General features: G+C 37.9%; 1 protein-coding gene and 1 non-coding gene across 4 annotated transcripts in view; one reads left to right on the top strand and one right to left on the bottom strand.

Moving 5' to 3' along the window:
• Positions 1-13,051, bottom strand: part of USP32 (ubiquitin specific peptidase 32) — a 195,589-nt gene that overhangs the window by 102,040 nt on the left and 80,498 nt on the right. The gene's annotated exons all lie outside the window — the stretch shown is intronic.
• On the top strand, positions 1,323-1,429 carry LOC122695828. Its single transcript, XR_006341577.1, has one exon. It is a non-coding gene; the product is annotated as a U6 spliceosomal RNA (small nuclear RNA).

The raw sequence follows: 13,051 nt of genomic DNA, 5'->3' as shown, positions 1-13,051 counted from the left end.
AAATCATTATGCATCTAACATTAAATGTGTAATATCTTTCTTTCACTCTGCAGAAGTTATTTTTATATCAACAGTCACCTTATAACTGACAATACTCTAACATTAATGAAATATTAAGTGCCGCGCTCATTACACTGTCCTTAGGATCCACTGAGAGAGGCTGTACAGGATAAGCAAGGGTATTTTGATGCTACTTTTGAAAAGGCACATAAGTGTTAACTTATTACTATAATCTGTTATAAGATCTTTATTTTAAAATCCCTCTAATAAGTGTCTCTTATTAAAATTAGCTATTAAAATGAAGAAGAATAAAAAACATATTTTCTTAAACATTTGGTAGCCGTTAACATCTGGATTGAGACTTTGGCATACTGTTACACTAATGTGTAAAATTGACGCTTATGGTAATGATTTCACTAGCCTCTTTTCAGACAATGATATCATCCAGTAAATAATATGATTAGTTGAAAAGACTGGGGAATTAGTCTGCATTTTAAAAGAGAAAGACTTATACTATAATATACGAAGAACTTAACCCTCTCCGTATCATTAGAAGGTTAAAAAGGCAGATGTACGTAGGTGTCCAGTGTAAAAGAAAGACTGTCATGTTTCAACTGATGTTCTACGATCCTCGTCCTCCTTTTAGCATCTTTTGGACATAAAGTACAAGGATACACCACTATTCCTAGGGGAAAGCAGTAAGTGATGCAAATTGTTTCATAGCATTGCTTTTGGGGTCAGGCATTCCTGAGTTGAAGCCAGGCTTTACTAATTTACCAGCTACGTGATCTTGGGCAAATCACTGAATTATCTGAGCCTTAGTTCCAGTCCTATGAGGCTATGTGTCACATGTCTTCTCATTCTAGAACCCAGGTGGAAGAGCAGCCCCTGTGTGAGAAAGGCTACTCTTAGGGCAGAAGGCAGACTGGAGCCTGACTCCATTCTGTTTATCAGTAAGAATTAATTCAGCATTGATGAGCTCATGGCTTCTCCCTTGGATACAATTTTTCCTGAGTAAACACTATTACATTTTTTAAACGATTCTGATTCACAGTCAAAAGAACCAAATTAATACCTTCAAATTTTCATTCATTTTATATAATTTTCAAGAGAATCAAACTTTCCCATTTAAATTTTTAATAGATATTTGATTGTCAGCTGGGTTTTATTCATATCAAAAGTTTCTGAACTATCAAATCTAGTCTTCTTACATCAAATTTAGCTGATCTAAGTTTGTTAATGAAAAATTGATTTTTTTAGAAATGTCTAAACAACAACAAACTCTTAACTGTGTGCTTGAATAAAAATAAAAGCAACCTGCAGTGCTCACTTCAGCAGCACATATACTAAAACTGGAGTGATACAGAGGAGATGAGAATGGCCCCTGCGCAAGGATGACATGCAAATTCATGCCAGGTTTCATACTACGGCATCACTTATAAGTGGAATTTAAAACATGACACAAGAAATTCCCTGACAGCCCAGTGATTAGGACTCCGTGCTTTCAATGCTGAGGACCCAGGTTCAGTCCTTGGTTGAGGAACTAAGATCCCACAAGCTGCACAGTGTGGCCAAAGAAGAGATTTTAAAAAATAAAAAACATGACACAATGGACTTATTTATGAAACAGAAACAGACTCACAGAAACAGGAAACAGACTTGCTGTTGTCAACAGTGGGAGGGGAGAAGGGATGGATTGGCAGTTTTGAATTAGCAGATGCAAACTATTACACATAGAATGGATAAACAACAAAGTCTTACTGTACAGCACAGGGAACTATATTCAATGTCTTGTAAAAGAATATAAAATAGTGTGTGTGTATAGAATCACTGTGCTATATACCAAAAACTAACACAACATTATAAATCAACTATATTTCCATTACAAAAAAAATTTTTTATAAGTAGCTAAATAAAATTTTAAAACTTGTTACAGCTTATTCTTAATTTGATATGAAAATATTGTCTCTCTCCACAAGATACTTTTAAAATATAACACATAATATCATTATCACAACTAAAAAAAACCCTCTCTTCCCAAATTCCTATGTTGAAACCCAGTAATGGGACTTTCAGGAGGTGATGAGGGCAAAGCCCTTATCAGTGGGACAGGTGGTTTTTTTTTTGAAAATTTATTTATTTTTGGCTGCCCTGGGTCTTGGTTGCTGAGCAGGCTTTCTCTTGTTTCAGCGAACAGAGGCTACTCCCCAGTCGCAGTGCACGGGCTTCTCTCTGTGGCGGCCTCTCCTGTCGCAGAGCACGGGCTCTGGGACGCATGGGCTTCAGCAGTTGCAGCATGTGACCTCAGTAGTTGGGGTCCTCAGGGGGATCAGTACTCTCACAAATGAGAGACCTCGGAAAGCTCCTTTACCTCTTTAGCCACTGGAGGACACAGCAAAAAGATGGCCATCTATGACCAGAAGTGGGCCCTCACCGGATACAGAATCTGCAGGCACCTTAATCCTGAAATTCTCAGCCTCCAGAACTATGGGAAATAAACTTCTGTTTATAAGCTACCCAGAACATGGTATCGTTATAGCAGCCTAAAAATGGACTGAGACAAATACTAACAAAAATTCCTTAGTATCATCAAATATCTAGTTAGTATTCAAATTTCTCCTACTATCTCATTTTTTTTTTAACTTAAGATCTAAAATACATAATTGATTGCTAGTCTCTTAACTCTGGATCTGTAGGCTTTCTTTCTCTCTCCCTCTCTTTTTCAACACAATTTATTCGCTGAAGAAACAAAGACATCTGTCCTGGGGAGTTTCCCAAGGTCGACATTTTGATAACTGTATTGTCTGTCCTCTGTATTTCCTGTAAATAAGCAGTTAGACCCAGAAAACTGATCACGTTTCAATTATATTTTTTGGCAAGAACCATCTCCCAGTTGGCGCTATTGTATTTTCATCAGGAGGCACATAATGACTTCTTATCACTCTTTTTGGTTACCCTGAGATGCACTTCTTTTCCTTCATTAATCAGTTTTTAAAATATCCCAGCATCTTTCAGAGGTATCTGTGCAGAAAGAAGAAAATAAAGACCACCTGAGACTGTTATCCTTAAATCCGTTTTCAAGTTTGGCCCTTGACTGGTATCTGTGAACTTGGATTTTGGGGAGACTTCCTGAATCTAACTGTTCCCTAAATGTTAAATGAGGTTAACTGCCTAAACTGTTTATGAAAACAATGTGGTTTATGCTCAACATCTGCTTTCTTTTGGAAGTTTGGAATTTTGGCCTGTGGTAAGTAGAAGGTGTCCAGGTGACCAGCTCCAATAAAAGCCCTAAGCAATGCATGTCTCTCTAAAGAGCGTTCCTGGTGATAACATTTCACACCTGTTGTCACAACTTACTGCTAGAGAAACTAAGTATATCCTCTCCAGAAGAGGAATGGAAGAAGCTTACACCTGGTCTCCTCCAGACTTTGCCCCATATTCCTTTTCTCTTTGCTGATTTTGCTTTGTATCCTTTTGTGATAATGAATCAGAATAGTTGAGTATGACTATGTCCTAGGAGCCCTTCCTGTGAATCATGAATCTGGGATTGGTCTTAGAAACCTGTATCCAAAAGGGGTATTTATTTTCTGTTGCACTTTTTATTTTGTTGGGGTATAGCTGATTAACAATGTGTGACAGTTTCAGATGAACAGCAAAGGAACTCAGCCACACACATACATGTCTCCATTCTCCCTTAATCCCCTTAAAAGGGGTAATTTTTAAAATAAATTTGATATGTTTCAATCTCCTTACACTCATACTTCGTTTAGCCATGATCAATTTCCCTATCCCTTTGTAGAGGAAGACTGTTCTTCAAATTGGCTCCTGAATCCGTTTTTTATGACTCTAAGTACTGTCTGACACTTTCCTTCCTTTCTGGTACAAGATGTTCTAAGCTCACTTTATAAATTTCCTGACCCAAACCTAGAATCAGACATTTTCCCAAGCAGCCCGGTTCTTTTAAGTGGGAAGTTCTATTTAGAGACCACAATCAGGATACTAAGGGTGCTTGCTGCTTGGGTATTACTGACTGTTTCTCAAACTTTTCAGTGGACAGATCTAGGAAAGTAAAACCCAGAATAATGTATACTAATACTCCCACATATATACAATCTTTTCCATTTCATCTCCAACTAAGTTAATGATTGCATTTGATAGATTAAATATTTCAATATTAACAATGTTTCAATGTTCCTTTCTAGAGGACATTACTGAACTAAGGTAACAGAGAAGTAGGATAACAAGAAGATAATTCTAAATAATAACTTCCAAAGGGAATCTAGGGATTTCCCTGGTGGTCCAGTGGCTAAGACTCGGTGCTCCCAATGCAGGCAGCCTGAGTTCGATCCTTGGTTGGAGAACTAGATCCCATATGCCACAACTAAGGGTTCGCATGCCACAAATAAAGATCCTGCATGCTTCAACTAAAAGAACACAAATGCTACAATGAAGATGGAAGAGCCCGTGTGCCGCAACTAAGATCTGGAATAGCCAAATAAATAAAAATTTTCATTTTTATGCTCTGAGAACAAAAAGCATGAGAATACTGGACCTAGATATTTGTAAAAGAGACTTCTGATGCTTTCATAAACATAGTTCCCCTTTCCTTGGGGACATAAGGCATGGAGACATTTCCTCCATGCTTCTTGCAGATGAACAGGGCTGTGTAACGACTTCTGGCTAAAAGGTTATATAGAGAAATGACAGTCACCACTTTTGGGCCAAGTACCTAATTGCATCAGTAACCGAGCATGCCCTCCATTACTCCACTACTGACTTACAGAGCTCTTTCTGATATGTTAAGTGCCAAAGATTTGACATTGCCAAGCAAAGCCACTAATTCAAAAAGATACACGTATCCTAATGTTCATAGCATTATTACAATAATGCTTCCAAGATATGGAAGCAACCTAAGTATTCATTAACAGATGAATGGATAAAGATGTGGGGTGTGTGTATATACCTACATATACACAATGGAATGCTACTCAGCCATAAAAAAGAATGAAATTTTGCAATCTGCTACAACATGGATGGACATGACTGAGTGACTAACCATGAACGCATGCCAGGAAGATCTCACATGCCACGGGACAACTAAACCCAGTGCCACAACTACTGAGACTGTGCTCTGGAGTCCAAGAGCCACTGCTAACGAGCCCGTGTGTCAAAATTACTGAGGCCTGCAAGCCCGTGCTCTGCAACGAGAGAAGCCATGGCAATGAGAAAACCAAGCACCGCGACAAAGAGTAGCATCTGCTCTCAGGCAACCAGAGAAACGCCTGCACAGCAACGAAGACCCAAAGCAGCCATAAATAAATAAATAAAAATTTCAAAAAACGCAGTTGCACATTCAAAAGACAAAATGCTTCAGTCTGCTTTATTTCTTTATGCTTCTGCTAGATCTTAAAGATTGCAATAAATCTTTTAGTGCTTCATACATTACAGACAACAAATATTTTTTGAATTATTGAGTGCTCTTAAGAAAATAGACATTTCACCCCAGCATCCAGGTTTGTCGGCAGCTAGAGTCCCATTGTGCAAACCTACTTTCCATTAAAATGTTACAACTACAAGAAATTAGGAGTAGATTCATGGGACATACTAATAATTAAAATACATAAGATCCTAGACAATTTTGAAGTTCCTAAAGTCCATTCCCTTCATCCGAATGTGAACTCTGAATTCAGTGTTGAAACCACACATAGCAGTAGTCTAAGATTTCTATCTTCGTGTATGCTCAGTTGTGTCGGAGTCCTTTGAACCCTATGGACTGTAGCCACCAGGCTCTTCTATCCATAGGATTTTCCAGGCAAGAATGCTGGAGTCGGCTGCCATTGCCTTCAGGGGATGTTCCCAAAACAAGGCTCGAACCCCCATCTCCTGCATCTCCTACATTGCAGGTGGATTCTTTACCGCCTGAGCCATTGGGGAAGCCTTGTATTACTTATAACCCATTACTTCAGGAAACTTAAGTGATTCTCTGGCTGCTTAGGATCAAAAGAACTAATGACATATATCCTTCTGTTTATGTTGTCTTAAAGGAAAGCTGAAATTACACAAAATATAGTCATTTGGGAGTTTTAAAAGACTGGCAATTTTTCACTTTGTGTGTTTTGCTTATTATCTGTCTCTCTTGAGAAAAATGTAAGTTATACAAGGGGCAGGGATTCTATGTGACTATTAACTGCTATTCAGCACTCACTATTCCTCTTTATATAAATGATATTAGAAAAACACATTTTCAAAGATAATTATAATAGACAAATCATTTGTTTTCTCCTTAAGTAGTTCCTTTTAGATTAAATTTATACCACTTGTTTTTACTTCAAATGATTTTGAATCTTATACAGAAATCTTAGCAAAATCAATTTTAGACTTGAATTAATCTTATGCTTCAGATTCTCCTGCAATGATGAGATGAATGTTTAATTTGGAAAAATAAACAATCTATAGCACTGGCAAAAGGTCAGCTTGACATATTCTTTGATTTACCATAACATAAGAAGCAACTATTTTCAAGTGAATGAAACAATCTTCTAATAATAACTGAATATATCAATTCTTACATTTTTCTACACCTATTTTGAAAAAGGATTCAATTCAAATCTCTCTAAAAGTGAATTTTTATGAGAATTCCCTTAAGGTCCAGTGGTTAAGACTCCAAGATTCCACTGGAGGGGGCCCGGGTTTGATCTGTGGTGGGGAACTAAGATCCAGCAAGCAGCACTGTGTGACCAAAAAAAATTGCTTACTTTTTAAAAAATTAATGTGGAGGAATTCCCTGGTGGTCCAGTGGTTAAGAATCTGCCTGCTTATGCAGAGTGCAGAGAACAAGTGTTAAATCCCTGGTCCAGGAAGATCCCACGTGCTGCAAGGCAACTAAGCCCATGCACCAGAACTACGGAGTCTGCATGCCTAGAGCCTGTGCTCCTCAACAAGAGAAGCCGCCGCATGAGAAGCCCTCATACCCCAGGGAAGGGTGGCCCCCACTCACGGCAACTAGACAAAGACTGCACGCACAACGAAGACTCAGTGCGGCCAAGAAGAAAAACAGAAGAAAAAACGCTGAAAATTAAAATTAAAAAAAAAATGTCAGTCAGTTCAGTTGCTCAGTCATGTCCAACTCTTTGTGACCCCATGGACTGAAGCATCCCAGGCTTCCCTGTCCTTCACCAACTCCCAGAGCTTGCTCAAACTCATTTCCATCAAGTTGGTGATGCCATCCAACCATCTCATCCTCTGTCATCCCCTTCAGAGGACATACAATGAAGACTGAGTGCAGCCAAAAACAAAAAGAAAACCAGACAAAAAAAGCTGAAAAATAAAATTTTAAAAAATATCTTTCCCTTTAAGAGATCACATAAGAGTAAACCAATTTCTTCATATACTTAGCTATAAAGCTAGCCTAGAAGTTATAAAAAGTTAATTACAGTCCATATTATGACAAAGATCATGTTCCAGAAAATTAAAATGGTACAATGATTAAATTAACTAATAAGAATTAAGATGAACATGCTGACTTTATTTAGGAAAAGTTTTTGTCAAGGTCTCATATCAATAACAACACATTTTAGATAATAAATTGTGGACTGAATAATTAAGAGTTAGGGTCATGCAAATCTCATTGAAACTCAAATACAAAAGAGTGTTGATTAAAATTCTACATCTTTTTGGAAAAAAATAGGTCTAAAGAAGTGCCAACCTGCCAACTATTAAACACTTTTTGTTGGAGATGACTCTTGAGAGTCCCTTGAACTGCAAGGTGACAAACCAGTCAATCTTAAAGGAAATCAAGCCTGAATATTCACTGGAAGGACTGATGATGAAGCTGAAGCTCCAATATTGTGGCCACCTGATGCGAAGAGCCGACTCACTGGAAAAGACCCTGATGCTGGAAAAGCCTGAAGGCAAAAGGAGAAGGCAGCAGCAGAGGATGAGATGGTTGGCTAGCAATATTGACGCCATGGACATGAATTTCAGCAAACTCTGGGAGATGGTGAAGGACAGAGGAGCCTGGTGTGCTATAGTCCTTGGGGTCTCGAAGAGTCGGACATGACTTAGCGACTGAACAACAACAACAAATCAGTGATTTGGATTATGACATAGAAGGCATGTGTATTAATTTCATAAAAGACGAAGCTGGGAGGAATGAATGACTAATAAAACAGGTAATTGAGTACAGAATTAACTTCATCTTAGGCAGGAACACAAGGCTAAATGCAACAAGATTAAATGTAATATATTCAGAATTTTTTAAAAAGTCAGAATTATATGTGAGGATAGAAGAACAAGATCAAGCTTGGAAATTTTAGCCAACAAAGCTATGACCTTTTTGCTTAAGCTAATACAATTTTATGCTGCATGGTAGTGATTAAAGAATTAAATATTCTCTTACTGTTCACTAATCTAATTCCATCTAGAGAACAGCATGGGATTAACCAGTATGCATATCAACTATGGTTAAGGAGCAGTAGGGGAACAGGACTTGTTCAGGTTCCCATTTTGCAATTCAAATAGTTGCATTCCATCTCTGAGGAGTAGTAAATTTCCAATGGGGGGGTTCTAGTGGTGACAGCAAAAAAAATGGATTCATGATAACATGCCAAAATCCCCAGTGACTTCTATCTCCATCCCTATCTCTAGAACCAGAAAATGAGGCTGGGTCTATGTCAGGTGACTATACAGATCTGTTTCAATGCCCCAAATTTAAAGGGGGTAAATGAAAAGCAAAAATTTCACTGAATTAATGATATTTTACATTTTCAAGGTGATGTGTCACATCAGTTTACAACATCTAACACTTAGCAAGACACAAAAACTTTAACAACATAAGAGAAATGTTAAACAGAGAAGGATGTTTGAGATAAAACTGACCATTACTAAAAGTTATTGCATTTCCCTGGTGGTCCAGTGGTTGACATCTGCCTGCCAATGCAGGGGACATGTGATCAATCCCTGGTCCAGGAAGATCACACATGCCACAGGGCAACTAAGCCCATGTACCACAACTACTGAGCCTGAGTGCCTAGAGCCCAGGCTCCACAACACGAGAAGTCACCAAAATGAGAAGCCCGAGCACTGCATCTAGAGAGAAGCCCCTGCTCACTGCAACTAGAGAAAGCTAATGCATTGCAATGAAGACCCAGCACAGCCAAAAACTAATTAAAAAATAAGTAAGTTATCAGTTACAATGGAATATTATTCAGCCATTAAAAGAAATGACATTCTAACACATACTACAATGTAGATGAATGCTGAAAACATTACACAAAGGAAATAAGCCACACACAAAAAGCCATGTGTATGATTTCACATATAAGCAGCTCTTAAAATAACTCAAGCAATTAGTTATTAAGTTATTTAGTTATTAAGAAAGAAGGAAATCATTCTCCACTCACAAACTACACCTTATGGAAAGAATTGCTTAGAATTCAGAATGCATTTTCCTTTATAACCAATGATCAGATTTCCCTGGTTAACCCCATGAATTCTACATAAATTATAACGTGGTTAAAATGCTGAGTAAGTAACAATAATTTAAAAAACACTTTAAAAGTATACGACTGTGAATGTATTCATTTCATCTGTGTTATAAACTAAATAAGCTTAGGGGCTAAGTATAAGAATGCAGTCATTATTTACAAATATCGTACACTATGTGGTGAAAAGGAAATAAAAAGACAATATGAATGTCTCAGTCCATTTCTCCTCTTTACCCTGGCCCTATGCAGTCCCTACTGCTCAGATTTTTTTTTTTTTTTAGTTTTTTTTTATTTTGTTTTTGGCTGCACTGGTTCTTTGCTGCTGTCCTGGGCTTTCTCTGGTTGCTGTGAGTGGAGTGCTACTCTGTAGCTTGCTACGTGGGCTTCTCACTGCAGTGGCTTCTCTTGTTGCAGAGCCCTGGCTCCAGGGTGTGCGGGCTTCAGCAGTTGCAGCCCACGGGCTCAGGCACTGTGGTGCGCAGGCTTATTAGCTGCCCCACAGCATGTGGGGCCTTCCTGGACCAGGGACTGAGCCAGTGTCCTTTGCACTGCAAGGTGAATTTTTAACCACTGGACCACCAGGGAAGTCCCACTGCTGAGATTATTAATCAGACAAAATAAAGCTAAAGAAAAAGTGAGCAGTTGGAATAGCCACAGAGGAAATAATCAAGTCCCTATATGCCAGAAGTGTCCTTGATAATACATCTATCTAAAATCACATTTCCAGAACCTAGACTACCATTCCTCTGAAGATTGATCAAGCAAGCAAGATACTAACATGTTTGGTTATCCTTTTTCCATGTCTTATTCTCATCCAGGAATCAGTTCAAGTCAAGAAGTAATGAGTATGATACTATTATCTATTAGGTTGGTGAAAAGTAATAGCAGTTTCGGACCCCAAATTTGAAATCATTATAACTAGGCTCAAACACATCTTTATTAATCAAAATAGGAACCATTACAGTCAACACATTTCTGTCAATGAGAAGTAAGTTTGTTTATTCTTGGAGCATAAAAATCCTTGTTTCAGAATTTGATAAATTCTTGGAAAGCATTTTCTGCATACTGTTAGTTGTGGAAGCATTTTTCCTGCAAAAAGTTGTTGAGATGCTTGACGAAGTAGTAATTGGTTGGTGATATGTCAGGTAAATATGGAGGATGAGGCAAAACTTCATAGCCCAATTCGTTCAGCTTTCGAAGCATTGGATATGTAACATGCAGTCAGACATTGTCGTGGAGGAGAACTGGGCCCTTTCTGTTGATCAATGCCAGTGGCAGACGTTTCAGTTTTTGGGGCATCTCATCGATTTGCTGAGCATACTTCGCAGATGTAATGGTTTCACTGGGATTCAGAAAGCTGTAGTGGATCAGACAGCCAGCAGACCACCAAACAGTGACCATGAGCCTTCTTTGGGGAGCAAGTTTGACTTTGGGAAGTGCTCTGGAGCTTCTTCTCAGTCCAAGTGCTGAGTCAGTCATCACTGGTAGCTGCATAAAATCCACTTTTTATCGCACATCACAATCCGATCAAGAAATGGTTCCTTGTTGCGTAGAATAAAAGAAGATGACACTTCAAAACAATTTTTTTTTTGATTTGTGGTCAGCTCACGAGGCACCCACTTATCGAGCTTTTTCACCTTTCCAACTTGCTTCAAATGCCAAATGACCTTAGAATGATCAACGTTGAGTTCTTGAGCAACTTCTCATGTAAGTTGTAAGAAGGTTAGCTTGTTGAAGTTATGCTCTCCGTTGGCTGTTGTCAATTTCTGATGGCCGGCCACTATACTTCTCATCTTCAAGGCTCTCATCTTCTTTGCAAAACTTCTTGAACCACTGCTGTACTGTACATTCATTAGCAGCTCCTGGGCCAAACACGTTGATGTTGTAAGGTGTCTCTGCTGCTTTATGACCCATTTTGAACTTGAGTAACAAAATCGCTCAAATTTGCTTGTTGTCTAACATTATTTCCCTAGTCTCAAATAAACATAAAATAAACAGCAAGTAATAATTCATTAGCAAAAAACATAAAAGCAAGAAATGTGCATTAAAATAATGTATCATGAAACCACATCTATTTAAGAATGTATTTCAGTATCAAATGGCAAAGTTAATGCAAAACCCTAATTACTTTTGCACCAACCTAATGTAAGTGTAACTGAATCACTTTACTGTATACTAGAAACTAATACAGTGATGTAAAGCAACTATACATTAATAAACTAAATTTTTAAAAAGAGAAGTAATTGAGCATACAGCGCTCTTTCTGCACATACGTACACTGGTTACTGGTAAAAATAAACCTGGAGGGAAGTCAACAGCGAAACTAAGAGAACCAGCAAGGCGCTGTCATATGCAACTGCTCCCTTGTAGCTACACTTAAGAATATGTGGGCTCTAAAATGCCATTTTAAAGAACTGAGATGTCTTTGTGCCAAGATATTCTTATATTCCTATTTCTCTCAGTAGCCAAAAATATGCATTCAACAAATAAATAACATTCTGGGATATCTTATCATCAGGCAATTTGAGAAACACCACACAAACCCAAACACACATTCATTCCAGGCAACAAAGACAAAAATAAATAACTACATCAAACTACAATGCTTATGCACAGCAAAGGAGATCAACAACAAAATGAAAAGACAATGAAGCAATGGGAAAAATAGTTGTAAGTCATGATATGATAAGGGGTTAATATCCAAAATACATAAAGAACTCAATAACCAAAAGAAACAAAACAAAAAAGAAACTGGGTTTGGATAAGGACAGAGGAATGGAACACAGACATTTTTCCAAAGACATACAAATGACCAACGGGTACATTAGGTACACCACTAGCCATTAGGAAAATACAAATCAAATCACAAGAAAATATCACCTCACACCTGTTAGAATAGCTATCATTAAAAAGATATGAGACACTGCTGTATGGTGCACATGAAAGTTATCAAGAGAGCAAATTGAAAGAGGTCTTACCATGAGCAAAATATTTTTTTCTTTTTGATATCTATATAGAATGACATGTTTAAATTTACTGTGGCAACATTTCAAGAAATATGTAAGTCAAATCATTATGCTGTACACCTTCAATGCTGTAGGTCAATTTGTATCACGATAGAACTGGGAAAAAAAACAAAGTGGTGAGGCTGTGGAGAAAATGGAGCCCCAGGGCACTATTGGCAGGAATGTAAATTGGTGCAGTCATTATGGAAACAGTATGGTGGTTCCTCAAAAAGTTAAAAATAGGATTACCAAAAAAAAAAAAAAAAGTTAAAAATAGGATTACCATATAATCCAGCAATCCCATTTCTGGGAATATATCCAAGGAATCAAAAACAGGGTGTCAAAGACATATATGTACTCCCACTTTCGATGCAGCAAGTATTATTTATAATAGCCAAGATATGGAAACAACTTAAGTATCCATCAGCAGATAAATGAATAAAGATGTGGTATCCCCTTGAAGAGAAAATGGCAACCCACTCCAGTATACTTATCTGAAAAATCCCATGGACAGAAGAGCCTGGCAGACTACAGTCCATGGGGTCACAGAGTCAGATGCGA

Source organism: Cervus elaphus, chromosome 5, assembly GCF_910594005.1.
Source record: "Cervus elaphus chromosome 5, mCerEla1.1, whole genome shotgun sequence".
Taxonomy (NCBI): Eukaryota; Metazoa; Chordata; class Mammalia; order Artiodactyla; family Cervidae; genus Cervus; species Cervus elaphus.
The sequence above is the reverse complement of the archived record's forward strand: the minus strand, read 5'-3'. Positions and strand labels throughout refer to the sequence as shown.